The sequence below is a fragment of the Triturus cristatus genome, chromosome 8 (genome assembly GCF_964204655.1).
Source record: "Triturus cristatus chromosome 8, aTriCri1.1, whole genome shotgun sequence".
Lineage (NCBI taxonomy): Eukaryota > Metazoa > Chordata > Amphibia > Caudata > Salamandridae > Triturus > Triturus cristatus.
The window spans coordinates 1600226594-1600242222 of NC_140591.1; positions in this window are offsets into that span (position 1 = coordinate 1600226594).

Consider the following 15629-nt stretch of genomic DNA (forward strand, 5'->3'; position numbering starts at 1 on the left):
CGCCCACCACTGTGCCGGGCGCATCATCCTAATTAATTGTCCCCACGGGACCCCCACCCTTTTTAGCATGAGGATGGCGGGCGGACAAAGTCCGCACGCTATCCGATGTCGTAAGTAAGTATGAGTTGTTGGGGACGTTTGAAGAGTGAACTAGAAGACTAGAATTCCCTTTAATTGGCATAGGAGCGGGGGTATTGAGTAACCAATGGCCTCATCTATCTTATTTCAACTCAGCTTTGAAAGTTTTATGGAGAAGAGCACCTGGTGCACTGTTCAACTAAAAAGTGAAAGACGGGTGGAAGGAAGAAGGACGGGCGACATTTAAAATGTTATGTACTACTGTGCTTTATTGTGCAACTCTAACATGCCACTAAGTGTATAAATAATTACCTTGTCCTACTGTTTTTCTAAGAGTATATTTTACAATTTTCTTGTTTTTTTCTTTTTGATACACAGCTACTCCGAAACAAAATCGGAAGGAGTTGGCCGCCAAGGCACGGCGCCGGAAGCTGGAGGCAATCCAGCGAGAATACCGGGGGCTGGTGGTCTTAGCCGAGGAGAAGTAGGAGACTGCGACTGCAATTGTTGAAGCCTCCTCCCGTGGCCCGGGCCCCAGCCACTGCCCTCCAGCGGTACGGCGCCACCGTCTGGTGGCTGCCCGCCACCACGGTACCATCTCCGGTGCCTCCCCCCACTGTGGCTGCAACTGCCGTGCCCTTAGACGCCGCGTCGCCCGTTTAGAGGGCGAGATGCGCCAGATGCGTGTCCTCCTTGAGTCCCGCCCCACCACTTAGTCCCTGTCATCCTGTTCTGCCCCTTTTTTAATTCTTGTTTGGGTAGGTGGGTGGGAACTTGTTTGGGCGTTACGGACTTCTATGGACATTGGTTGGGGTTAGGGAGGAGGGTGGTTCAGCTTTTGTGGGTTTAGTTTATTTTTGTTAGGGTAAATTAAATATATTTTTCTATTTTACATGCAATGTTGTTAATGTTTGGTAGGCGGGGTAACTGTTTTACATCACACTGTTTCCTTGCTGGTGCATGGCTGCCCATAGCCTGTGTTTGATTTCAATAATTGGCTGACTGTATGAGACACAAACAGATAGATGCGACACACCTCACTCATTGACTGGTCCTTCTAGTACTTTCAGTCTGTCCTCTAGTCTATGCTTTCTTTGTACTGGTGTGTGAAAATGAAATCATTGACAACATGTCCATTATTAATTCTGCCTCCCCCAAACTTCTCTCTTATCGGTGCTTGATGTTTATGTCCAACTGTGGCACAGCACTGGCTGCATGGTGAAGATGGTTTCCTTTTTCATACATGCCATGATTGGGGTGGTGGTGGTGGTAGCATAGTAGTAGACACTGGCAGGGCGGCAGCATTTGCAAAAAAAGAAAAGGAGACAGTCAATCGCCTTTGAGAGACTGTTAGAGGAGTAGTTGAATGAAGTACAGTACAGAACTTACCGAGCAACAATAATATGCTCAAATATTTGACAAAAAAACAGAATGGTGGTTAGGAGGATAGCCTACTAGACAGAGTTACAAACGATAGTTGTGTCGAGTCACTTGACTAGGCCTACAGCCTAACAGTTAGTGCTGTATATGAGGAATGAACACAAACAAATCCAATCAATGCCGGCAATTCATGCTGAGGTATATGTTCCTTTGTTAAAAAAAATAACCTCTGAAATATCCTACTCATGGGTGGCCAAGCAGAAGAAGATCATCGCTCTGCCTTGAAATTGAAGTAGCGTTGCTTTCACCACATCCGCCCCAGCAAGTGTGTGATTAAGTATTGGTGTACATTTAATTTAGTTACACCTCGACAATAAGTCACACAGCCCGGGGCAAGAGGGTTAGGGTTTGTTGAATGGATGGGAAGGGGTTTTTTGGGAAAGGTTTGACATAGAAAAACAGTATGCATACATAGACAAACAAACAACAATCATTGAAGACTACCATATCCATATGTTAAGGGAGAAAAAGGCAATGCATGCATGATGATGAGAGACTCGGATTACATACACTTCTAGTTCTTGTTCTGTTGTTCCGGCCTTAATACTTTAACAGATAGCAAATAGAAATTTTAAATATTGGTAGGGAAGAATCGTAAACACAGAGCAAACCTAATGATGATAATAACAACTCCGAGAACACACTGTTGTAAAGATTGTATAGAAAATATTAATCAAATTATTTAAAAGAAGATTAAAGTGGATACTGTTTGTTACTGTGTTATCCTGGTAAAAAATGTGGACTGGATTTGCATCTCGGCATTCCTCTTGCTCTTCTCGTCCATCAATCTTGGGTGTGTCGCCTCGCCACTCGCCACTGCCCGGCTGAAAAAAAATTGTTGATTTTTTGGTAAGGTAAGTATGCATTGTAATGTTTTCCAAAGTATAGGGCAAGGCCCGGCCTGTAATTGTAGATGGGAAAACCAAAGGGGATATTGAGAAACAAAGTTGAAACAAATGCACAAGTTATGGTGTAGTGCAACAAGAACACTTTCCGAGGTGGCATGTATGCATCATCTCTACTCTAGTCTGTTTCCAGCATTGACCTTCAACAGTAACAGGAGAGAGCAGGCCCACAGTGCTTAGCATTAGCACATCCTACGTTAACACTTTAGAGTACTTTTTGTTTCTCTCAAAGAGTTGGACAAACGCAAAGCACATTATCCATTCCAAACATAGCATTTTACAGTTTAAGTTAGTAAAATCAATGCACTGCAGTCATCCCACCGCTACACTCTATTCAACTTCTACAAAGACATTTGGGTCTGCTGTGGTTGTTGTTGACGTGTTTACCTTTAGGCTTTTCCGTTTTATGCCACTCATGAAACGTCCTCCTGACTTCATCATCATCTCTGATACTTTTACTGACTGACTGTGAAGATCGGCCTGCAGTATAAGTAAAATTTTTATGACACAACAAGAGTAGAAATATAAATATTACTGACTTGAGTCATTCTGTATTGTGTACAGAAAGATAGATTACTAGTACACTTTGACATCACTTTGTGCACAACAAACAAACAACGCAAACACAAAGACCAATAGCTCAGAGTCAGGTGTCCAATGCATGCCATTAAGTGTCATCATTAGCGGTTCCTTCTCATCTTAAGTTAACGGGCCGTCTATTTTGCCATCATCATGATGGACGGTGCTGTTGTGTCAATCATACTCATTGCGCAGATTGAGTGAGTCGCCTTCCTGTATTGAATTAAAAGCAATGTGTCACCAAGCTGCAGGAGAAGTACAAATGTCTTATTTGCAAGAAGGGGAAAATTGAATTCACCTTGAGTTAAGTTTAGTGTGTTCTGTAGAAAGTTGATTAGTGGCAGTGCACAATTACATAAATTCATGCGCAACAAACACAACAAAATCTAAATCATTCAGTCTGCGACTCTGCGTCCAAAGCATGGCATCAATCATTACCTGTTCCTTCTCAACTTAAGTTAACGGGCCGTCTATTTCGCCATCATCATGATGGACGGGGCTGTTGTGTCAATCATACTCATTGCGCAGATTGAGTGAGTCTCCTTCCTGTATTGAATTAAAAGCAATGTGTCACCAAGCTGCAGGAGAAGTACAAATTTCCTATTTGCAAGAAGGGGAAAATTGAATTCACCTTGAGTCAAGTTTAATGTGTTCTGTAGAAAGTTGATTAGTGGCAGTGCACAATTACATAAATTCATGCACAACAAACACAAACAAATCTAAATCATTCAGTCTACGACTCTGCGTCCACTGCATGGCATCAATCATTACCTGTTCCTACTCATCTTAAGTTAACGGGCCGTCTATTTTGCCATCATCATGATGGACGGTGCTGTTGTGTCAATCATACTCATTGCGCAGATTGAGTGAGTCCCCTTCCTGCATTGAATTAAAAGCAATGTATCACCAAGCTGCAGGAGAAGTACAAATTTCTTATGTGCAAGAAGGGGAAAATTAGTGTGTTCTGTAGAAAGTTGATTAGTGGCAGTGCACAATTACATAAATTCATGCACAACAAACACAACAAAATCTAAATCATTCAGTATGCGACTCTGCGTCCAATGCATGGCATCAATCATTACCTGTTCCATCTTATTTTCAGTTAATGGCCAGTCTCTCTCGGCTCTGAAAGGAGGATAGCTATAGTAGTCATCTGATTCATGGTCAACTTCTTTTGGAAGGACTAGGAAAGTTTGAATTTATTGTTACCATCATCCAATCATCATTCATGAGGGAAATGGAATTGAGCAGGAGATTCAGTATGATGGAGCGGAGGAGCTGGATTCGGAGGACTGTACTGTCAAATAGCAGACACCTGAAACTTGTATATTAAATTAGAAGAGTAGAAGACGGTGGTAATGGATTTGTTGCTATTCAGAAGTTTATAACCGGAACGACAGACACATAAACAAAGGGGGAAAAAAGGGAGGAAGACAGTAAGTGCGAGCCTAATTGTCAGGGATGTATAGCTCGTCCTCAAACTCTGGGAGTTCAGCCAGTAGTAGGTAATCATCTGATACAATACTTCCGTCACCTGAGCCGCTGTCCTCATCTTCTTTCGTTGATTCATGTATTGTGTAATTCGGTGGTATGAAGTGCTGATTCATTTTGATCATTGTTAACCTCTCCACGTTTTCTGGAGATAGACTGGTCCTTCTCAATGTTACAATGGAACCAGCAGCACTGAAAACACGTTCGGAAGAGACACTTGCGACAGGACAAGCCAGATAGCTTATCGCCAGCCTGCTGAGCTGTGGCCATTCAGACCTTTTCCTATACCAATACTGCAATGGGTTTTGATCAACGTACACCTCTGTTGGGTCGTCCAGATAGGCCTGGACCATCCGCTCAATGTTCAGGGTTGCTGCTGGTAAGCTTTTGTGCTGTTTTTTCTGTGCATCAGCACTGTGCTTGCAAATTCCCATCTTTACATACCAATCCTGTAATGATAATGATTGTACTCGGCCTAATGATCCAGTTATGGTTTCTGTAGTCGATAGTGATGGTGAGTGTTGTGATTGTGAGCCAAATGCACTGCACTCAGCCGACGAAGTTGCACTTTATTCTGCATGGCCTGCTTCAGTATCAGTACTTGTTGCGGGTTGATCTTGCGGGCTTTTAATTAGCAGCCCTTCATTTTCCAACTTACTGGCTGCTTCAGCTATACAACTTTTGTAGTGGGCAACATCATTGTTGGAAAAAGCAAGGAATGTCTTCAGTAGTCCTAATTTTGCACGTGGATCCAGAATTGTGGCACAAATGTAATTTTCTTGTGACAAAATTTTATTTTGTATCCTTACATTTTCAGCTAAGCGCCGGGATAAGCTCTCCACAAAAGTCATGGGCTTGCCTTCTGTCCTCTACACCTTTGTATGATTAAGACACTTTATTCAGCTCATGCTCTAGCATTTGCAATAATGGGATAGCTTGGCCCATTGTACAGTCCTCCTTGCTGACTTCACGTGTGAAGACCTCAAAAGGAGACAGCATCTCAGTCAGGCATTTAATTAGGGTCCATTGATCCCTCTCAAGGTTCATGCCTTTAACACTGGCATCCCTGCTTCTGTACCAGACATATTCATGGAGTGACCTGTGCTGTTCGTACAGACGATAAAGCATGTAATACGTTGAGTTCCAACGTTTTGCCACCTCCTGGATGAGTGCCTTGACTGGCATCCTAAGTTCACGTTGGATGATCCTCAGCTGCATCCGAGCTTTAAAAAAATGGCTGAAATGAGTGCATATTCTTCGGCAGATGGCCAGTAAATTGCTGACTATGGGTTCCTTTTTCAGAAAGTCTTGAACTATAATGTTTATGCAGTGCGCCAAACACGGAACCCTGAAATAGGAACCAAGTTCCATGGCCTTAAGTACATTACTGCCATTGTCTGTGGCAACAAAACCAATACCAAGCCCTCTGGGCCGCAGCCATTCCAAAACCTTGGTGCGAAACTCATGTAAAATGTTTTCAGCCGTATGAGATTTCTCCATGGCGAACATGGCTACAGTTGCATGTTTCTGAGTACCTTCAAAAATCGCAGCTGTGTCAACATCACCTCATGCAGATAGTTTATCTCTAACCCCCACAAAAGAGATCCAGTGTGCAGTGATGCACATGTAATCTGTGGCTTGGCAACTGCTCCACATGTCTGTTGTCAGGTGGATATTGTGCACAGCACTCTTCTGCAAAGCTTGTCCAACCAATTCCAGCACATCATGATGTAGTGCCGGCACAGCAATTCTTGCGAAATAGGACCGGCTGGGAACTTTCCATTTCGGGCAGATGACAGACACAAATTCAAGGAAACCCACCCGTTCCACAAATAAAAAAGGAAGAAGGTCCAGCGATAACATTTTAGCCAGCTTCGCATTGTACAATCGTGCCGTTGGGTGGTTGCGTTGGAACTGCCCCTCCAACCTAAACATGCTCTCACTGGTAGGCTGGCTTACTTTCCTTAGTGGTGCTGTTTTCATTAACCCACTAAGGCTCAACGACACAGATTGTCTCATTGAGGTACTCGCCGGTCGCCTTGGTGTCTCACCCAGATTCTGAGTATGGCTCTTACGGCGGTGCCACTCTGATGTTACTGAGGAGGATGTGGGCGTTACCACTGCACTACTGGGGACAGGGCTAGAAATGCCTCCCTCTTCTTCACCTGCCACCACAATAATATCGCTCCCTGATTCATCCTGACCAACTTCAACGGGTTGAGTTTTTCTACTTTCTTTTAACGTAAGTAGGTGATCCTCCCACACAATAGTGTGGTGTATTTTTAGATGACTTGCTTGTCCTCCGGTACCATAGTTTGTACCAAGCTTACCACGCCGAACACCTTGCCGACAAATTGAGCATATAGCAAGGTTCTCCTCCTTGGCGCTAACAGAAAAGAAGTCCCAAACTGGGGAGGAGAACTTTCTGGCACTGCTGGATGTGCCACTTTCAACACCAGATGAACTTGAGGGGGTGCTTGAAAATATGTGACCCTGTGCACCTACACTGTGACTTTTACTACAACTACCTACTGAGATGGTTGAGCTGGATGTAGGTCCCTCCCGGGCATTGGAAAATATGGCAGCTGGAGGTAGTGGTGGTGTAACCTGTGTTGGTGAGATCCGTGCTACATCCCGCTCAGTAGCAGTCTTTCTGGATAGGGTGAGAATGCTGGTCTCCAATCCCTTTGGGGCGGGAGTAATGTGCGTGATGACTGGCTCGTCTTCATCAACATCATCACCCCCCTCTTCTACATCTACCTCCATAACTCTAAGTTTTTCTGGGACCTTCCTTTTCAGAAGCATTGTCTTGTGGCGTATATCACTCTCAGACCGAGCTGGTGGGACCCAAGTGTCATCACGATCATCAGAAGCGGGGCTTGAAGAAGAAGATGATGGACTAAGCCTCCTTTTCCTTGCTGGTGGTCTGGAAGACAATAGATCTTCTGAAACAGTGGTTTGACTTTGCTCAACTTTGTCTGCAGGAAGCTCTATTTCCTGAAATGCCCCTACGTCAGGAGCAACAACTACTATGGTGGGCTGTTGCGGCAGCTGCTGCTGTTCTTGTTGCGGCGGCTGCTGCTGTTCTTGTTGCGGCGGCTGCTGCTGTTCTTGTTGCGGCGGCTGCACACTGATCTGCTGAGTTTGCGCCTGCGTTGAACTTGATTGTGTACTACTTTGCGGTAATGACATTTCTTCAACATCGCTGCTCGTTAGTAGACTGGCTACCTCTGCGACACTAAAGCCCTTGGGCCTAGGTTGGTGGGGTTGGACCGCCGTGCTGCTCCCAGCTTGGTTCCCGGACAACGCTTTGGTGCCAAAAAAAACATTGGCCGGCACACCACCAGTCGTGGTTAATGGCACTTCCTTTTTCTGTTCCTTCTTCTCACTGGCAACTTTCTTGGTACTGGAACTGGTACCTTTCTTTGGGGCCATCTTCTTCAGATGTCAGGCAGGATGCAGATGCACAACAAGTTCTGGTCACACGTGGACGTAATGCGCAGCAGGGCTTCTGTCTGGCTGGCAGTACAACGGGTAGCCGGGTGATGCTGATGACACCTCCTACTCTGTCTTTTGTACACCTAAAAGCAAATAAGCAGGAGAAGAACATCAGTGAAATGTTGCATTTGTTGTTGTGGTTCAGTTACTTAGTACTATACTAGTGCAAAAAAAGATAGTCTAGCCATTTATGACTTTTTTTTTGGAACTAGGGCTATGTTATACTACTGTGTACAGCCACACACTACACTCTCAGTAAGGATAGGAAAGTTAATAATAACCACCAAAATACAAATGTAATGGAAGTGGGGTGGACCCTATTTGCCATTAAATTATTTGAGCATCTCAGCATCCATGGAGCTGCTGCTGGCAAAAGGGGTTGATGGATGGAAGCAGTAAGCCAAATAGCCTATAGGAAAACCATGCAGGCCTATGGCAAAAGCAGGACACTAATAACTCCCAGTCCAAACACCAAAAAAGGCCACCACCCACATGGACACTCACAAATCACAAACAAGCCGGGGGCCTGGAGAACAGAACACCAGGAGCTGACAAAAGGCCTATAAAAGCCAGGTAAAGGATGAATGCTAAAGCACACTGCTCTGCCTTTTTAATGCAGCAAAATGTAAATACGAACATTCACAGGCCCCAAAAAGGTCTGCAGGGTGCATGCATTGCACACCAACAACACACCAGTGACCAGACACATACAACAAAAGCATATCTTTAAGACAACCAACATCATAAAGGCCACCCCCAAAAAGCACACTTCCCCAACTCAATCCAATGCCATCCATGCCCTAAATGAAGTCTAAATTCAACAGACCACACAGAAAACACTAGATTAATAAAGCTGTGGCTACCTGCTCTGATCCTAGTGGATGAAAGCAGGCCTGTTGGCGGACAAGGCCAGGCAAGCTTGCAGGCCTCGGCTTAAAAATGGCCACCAGCCACATGGCCAGGCCCAACAACATCAGAAAGGCCACCCCCAAAAAGCACACTTCCCCAACTCAATCCAATGCCATCCATGCCCTAAATGAAGTCTAAATTCAACAGACCACACAGAAAACCCTAGATTAATAAAGCTGTGGCTTCCTGCTCGGATCCTAGTGGATGAAAGCAGGCCTGTTGGCGGACAAGGCCAGGCAAGCTTGCAGGCCTCGGCTTAAAAATGGCCACCAGCCACATGGCCAGGCCCAACAACATCAGAAAGGCCACCCCCAAAAAGCACACTTCCCCAACTCAATCCAATGCCATCCATGCCCTAAATGAAGTATAAATTCAACAGACCACACAGAAAACACTAGATTAATAAAGCTGTGGCTACCTGCTCTGATCCTAGTGGATGAAAGCAGGCCTGTTGGCGGACAAGGCCAGGCAAACTTGCAGGCCTAGGCTTCAAAATGGCCACCAGCCACATGGCCAGGCCCAGCAACATCAGAAAGGCCACCCCCAAAAAGCACACTTCCCCAACTCAATCCAATGCCATCCATGCCCTAAATGAAGTCTAAATTCAACAGACCACACAGAAAACACTAGATTAATAAAGCTGTGGCTACCTGCTCTGATCCTAGTGGATGAAAGCAGGCCTGTTGGCGGACAAGGCCAGGCAAGCTTGCAGGCCTCGGCTTCAAAATGGCCACCAGCCACATGGCCAGGCCCAACAACATCAGAAAGGCCACCCCCAAAAAGCACACTTCCCCAACTCAATCCAATGCCATCCATGCCCTAAATGAAATCTAAATTCAACAGACCACACAGAAAACACTAGATTAATAAAGCTGTGGCTACCTGCTCTGGTCCTAGTGGATGAAAGCAGGCCTGTTGGCAGACAAGGCCAGGCAAGCTTGCAGGCCTAGGCTTCAAAATGGCCACCAGCCACATGGCCAGGCACAACAACATCAGAAAGGGCACCCCCAAAAAGCACACTTCCCCAACTCAATCCAATGCCATCCATGCCCTAAATGTGCTTGAAAGTGAAATACATTCAAAAAACAACAAAAGGAACAGTTGCTTCAATATGCACACACCCACGAGGCCATGCCCATGGTTAGCTCGGGCCTACTACTACTACTCACAAAATGAAAATAAAAAAAAGGAATAATGATAATTATCAAAAATAAATTGTAGTTACAACAACTGCAATGCCCACAATCAAACAGACACACCAACCATTTACTTGTAAAATATCCTATTCCAAAAATCCTCAAATCCAATTGCAATGATGCAGCAGACAAAAATAGTGATCTTTCCAGCTCCAAATCCAAAGGCAGAATGAGCAGGAGATGGACAAAGCACTGGGAGGAGCCTGCTGGACAGGAACAGGAAGTTGGAGATTCTGTGTCACTTCCTCCCTCTCTCCACCTTTTAAAAAAAGGACTCCTTGCACAAAAAAGGACAGCCAAATGTCAATGTAAGGAGTTGTTTTCATCCAAAATCAGCATTTGCAGAAGGTTTCATGCTGCTAGAGCTGATATTCCTCTCCAAATTGAAAATTTTACATGTTCGAGTTCTCGAGCTTCACATTACTTCCGCCGGCGTGTCGAAAATGACATGATCGCGTTCTCTTTGTCCCTGTCGCGTTGAATATGACGTGTTCGGGGTCTCTTTCTCCTGTTCGCGTTCGATTAGACGTGCCCGCGTCCTCACCCTCTCGCTCGCGATGTAGAATGACGTGTTCGAGATCTCAATCTTCTCATACTCGCGCGGTGCATGATCGCGAGAAGAAAGACGTGATCGCGCGACAAATGACGTGATCGCGCGACAAATGACGTTAATGCGGCCGCGAACTGTCGGGAGACAGCGCAAAATGGCTACCAACAATCCAACATCTCGTGGAGAACGCGACCGGGTAGGGAAAACTTGTCAGCGAACGCGGGGATTCAGGTAAGGCGATCGCGCGCATGCAAGAATGTATTTTTTTACAAAACGAGCAAGAAACAAATTATCGCTAAGCTGCAGAATGCGGAAATTTTGACATTTTCGCGCTTTCCGCGGAACGCGAAAATGCCAAATTATCGCAATTTCCGCGAACGGAACGGAATTTTGGCCCAGGCCTAATAATGTTCTGACTCGCGACAAAGCAACATATGCAATACCCTCTTTAAATACAGTAGATCCAATGTTCACCAATGCACTCTCTACACTGAATCCTTGAGATTTATGAATAGTCACTGCATATGCCAGAGAAAATGGAAATTGTTTCCTACGGACATATAAATCTTTAACAAGCAAAAAACGAACTGAACAACGACTAATTTCTTTAACTTCATCAATCTGATCAAATTTAATTTTTAAATATTCAATTCCTTCTTTTTTCTGATAATTCACAAAATCCACCGCTTTGCCCATTGCACCATTAACTAAACCTTTCTCTACATCCAAATTACGCCTTAAAATTACCCGACAGTTTACACACACATACAGTGTCTTTTCCAAACCAGCAGTTTTAGATATTTTTTTTTCTAAACAATCTAGTTTTGATCTCAGCTTACCCGGTAAAATAATAGTGATTCCTTCATGTAGTATTTTATCAATGGCTTCCATTTTGACAATTTCTTCATTTTCCAATTTTATTAATTCTTCGTTGAATATTGAACACTCACGCAGTGTTGGCATTAAGCAAATCACTGACTTATTTTTAGCAATTTCCATGTACACTTTTGCAGCAACTGCATTTCCATTTGGAAAGACATTGCAAAGTAATCGACTCTCCAAAGCTTCTTTCCCTTTTTTTGAAAGAATTTCAATTCTTATATCTTGAAGAATACTTCCATATTCATCATCATTTGCCTGACGCATATTTGTTGTCAGTTCTTTGTATTCAAAATAACTCCAAATGTTCACATTACCAACACTGCCAAGAGGCTTTCTAGTATCTTCATGGGCAAGTGTTTTAAATACCGGTTGTCCTTTTACCGGTGTCAGTTGCAGTAGATCTCCAAAAACTATGACGTGTTTTCCTCCAAATAACACGTCATACTCAGTTTTAAGAATTTGCTGCATTCTTAAATGCACAAAGGCAAGCATCAAGTTTGAAACCATGCTCACCTCATCAATAATGAGAAGTTTCATTTTCTGCAGCACTCTTGAAACTTCACAACAAGCTTCTCCAGATAGTTTGTGGTATTCCAATGTGTTCTCATGCTCTACTGGCAGCATTAGTAAACGATGTAAAGTAATTCCTTTAATGTTATGTGCTGCCAACCCAGTTGGAGCAGTGACAACACAAGACAAATGCGACTCAGTTGTTTTTTGCAGATAACTTGTAATTACTTTAATTAAGAAACTCTTTCCTGTTCCAGCTTGACCACTCACATACATTCGGATAGGTTGAAATGATGTACATGAGCAGTCTTTCTTTTCATGAAGTAATCCATGGTCAATCTGCTCTTTCACTTGCTGATATATTTGTTTCTGTTCAACATTTAGTTGCTCTTCCAAGTTTCCTAACTGTATTGCATCTTCTTGTGCTTGATACATTGCTGTTTCCACCTCATTCATGGCAATCGCTGCTTCATTTACAACAATTGGTTGTCCAAGTGGATCTTGACTCAGTGCAGCAGAACTTTGACTATCTTGAGAACTGTCTCTAGCAATCTCAGCTGCAATTGTAGCTTCTTGATCAATTTCATCATTCAACATTTTCACATAATTTGCGAAAGCACTGCATTGTATGCTATCTTTACAAGCATTAAATGAATCTTCATAGCTGGGAAAATCTCCAAGTAATTCCAGTTCAGAACGCCATGGTTTGAACATTTTCAAAAGGGCTAAATAGTAAAATTCCCTTTTGTCAGCAGTGTCGCAACTCAGTTTTCTGTGATTAATTAAATTTCCTTTCCTTTGTTTCACCAGACATCCTTCAGAACCAATCACTCCATATTGTCCATCGTTGATATTCTCTGTAATATTCAGTTTAAAAGTGTAGTTTTGCAACACTTCATAGAAACACATGTTCTCAAGATGATGACTTCTCTTCGGATAGTATGTGTCCAACATATTGGTTTTCAAAATATCTGTACTTTCAGGGTCATTTTCTGCTAAATATTCAATTTCTTTAACAGATTTCAGTACCCGATTTCGCATTCCTGCAAGACCTAGACTCACCCAAATGATTCTTCTACTTTTGGAATATAGACTTGCAGATGATAACCGATCTGAACATTCATATGCTCCAATTTCACGATGCGATAACATTTTCAAACTGAAACTGTATAATTTCTTACTTAGACTCTTCTCGTGAGAAATCTCTTCCCACATTTCTTTCAATTCAGTCTTTTCTGATTTAGTAATGTAAGACGTTACATATCGAGCAACAGCAATAGAATTGTCCGCAACATACTGAATATCCATTTTAGCGTTCCACATGGATAAAATAACTGGGTTGTAGTCATTTATGTATTTCGATTCTTCGCTTCTTCTTAAGTTGTAGGTGTTTTTCGGAGACTTTCTTGTGATGGTATGTCGTACAGCTGACATGAAACTGTTCACTCTTCCTTTGGCTAATACAGGACGTGGAAATCCAAAACGATATTTGGTATAGATCTTATCCTTTGACTTGTACTTTCGTCGACAGTATTTTCCACACCTATGGCTTTGAAATCGTAAGACTTGTTCTTTTAAGATTTTGTCTTCTCTGCTATTTGGTACAGCACATGTAGCATAATCTTCAATGAAAGACAAAACACTTTCATCTGAATCTGTTCCAAATTTGGGGGCATCCTTGACCCATAGCAACATATGTATGTGAGGAGCACCTCTTGCTTGATACTCCTTTCTCCAAAAGAAATCCACAACTTCTCCAAGAGGAGGATTCTTTTTATTGCAGATGAAAGACATCATAGCTTCAAATCTATGATTGAAATATCTGCATACATTGACAGGATCCAAAGAGCACAATTCTCCAGGTGTCTTGTATTCAATATTATTTATATTGGAATTTGCCTCTTGAAGAAATTCAAGTAAATCATCCCAAGCATACTCAGCACAGCTTAGTGTAACAAACCATGTAGGAGTTCCCAAGTTCCGTAGAATGCATTTCAGTTCCCCATGTCGACGGTACCAATATTCATTAGTCCCACGCTGACATGCCATCAAATTAATCAACTGAGATTCTAAATGATCATCTCTCTGATGCACTTTATCCATAAAATCCTTTGCAGTTACATTTTGCAGATGCATTCCAGTTTTTAAAATGTGATTTCCTGCATATGAAAGTCCAGACAAGTCACTTTCAAACAGAAGATGAAACATATAAGGGATACATTGTCAAAATCTTGGATCTTCTGCATATAATTATGTTGTCCGATATTCAGATGCAGGAATCTGCACAGGACGTTCATCATATCGTCCACCTTTTCCTGTTGGAAACAACTGCGGGAAACAACGAGCTTCCAAACTCTCTTCCCATACACTCATGGGACTTCCTGTTGCTTTTTTCATTTGAAACAACTCAATTGTATTCCCCATCACTTCTTTGGAATGAAGTGGATGTACACTGTAATGTTTATAGATCTCTTCACATCTGGACATGTCCACTTTTTCAATTTGTCCACTTAATGTTTCACTATCATCTGCTAAATCTATTTCTTCTTCTCCAACAAACACATTTCTATAGTACTCATTATTTTTTATCAGATACAATGATGTCTTTTGCACTTTTCTAACATCCACTAACTCTTGCCAGATTTTCTTATTCTTAGTAGGAACACCATTAACTAGAACGACTAGTGGCTTATTTTCTGCATGATCTACACCAATAGTTTCAAAATGTTTCCTTAAATCTAATGGTAAATACACAACTCTTCCTTTCAATCCTCTTTGCAACTCTGATGGAGGTAATTTACTTGTTTTGGGCTCCATACGAACAATAGCCTGAAAAGGGTGAACACATTGTATCAGAATAGACTCATACGTATTTAAATCTATCAGCTCTGGAGGAATAGCAACCGACTCTAGATTATTATGAACAGCTCTAGCAGGCATTTTATTCTCATCTAATTTATTATAACAATATTTGCAAATAAGCTGCTCACATCCCAAATCAAAACAATCCTCTACCAACAAATAAGTTGCAAATTCCATCCACTTATCGTTATTTTCTATTTCACTTTTAAAATACAGATTGACACCCCTAGTCTGATTTGTATAGTGACTTCGCCAACAACAAATACAAGAAACATTTGGTCTTTCACCTGAAATTACCTTAAACTTTGTCATTTCATCCTCAAATGTTTCTGTAATTACAGGTTCTACATTGTCTTCAACATTTTGTTCTACTAATGTGTCAGTTTATTCACTCTCTTGCTGAGGCCCAAAGTAACAAAACTCAATATCCTCACAGACCTGCTTCACATCTGAAACTGACCCACGCAAAAGAGCACTGTTCAACTTACTTAACTTTAGTGCTGGACTTTTTGCATAATACAACCTTCTCACTAACTTCCGCATTTGAGTATAATGTATTGCCAGCATTCTGAAATGGTGACAAACACTTTCACAAACTTTCCTAGAAAGGCAAGCCAGAGAATGACCTTGCAAACCAGTATGTTTTTTCACTCTGCAAGGGTCTAGTCCTTGCAACAGCTTAATCTTTTGTTTTACACTTTTTATAGTATAGACTCGTAAAAAACTACA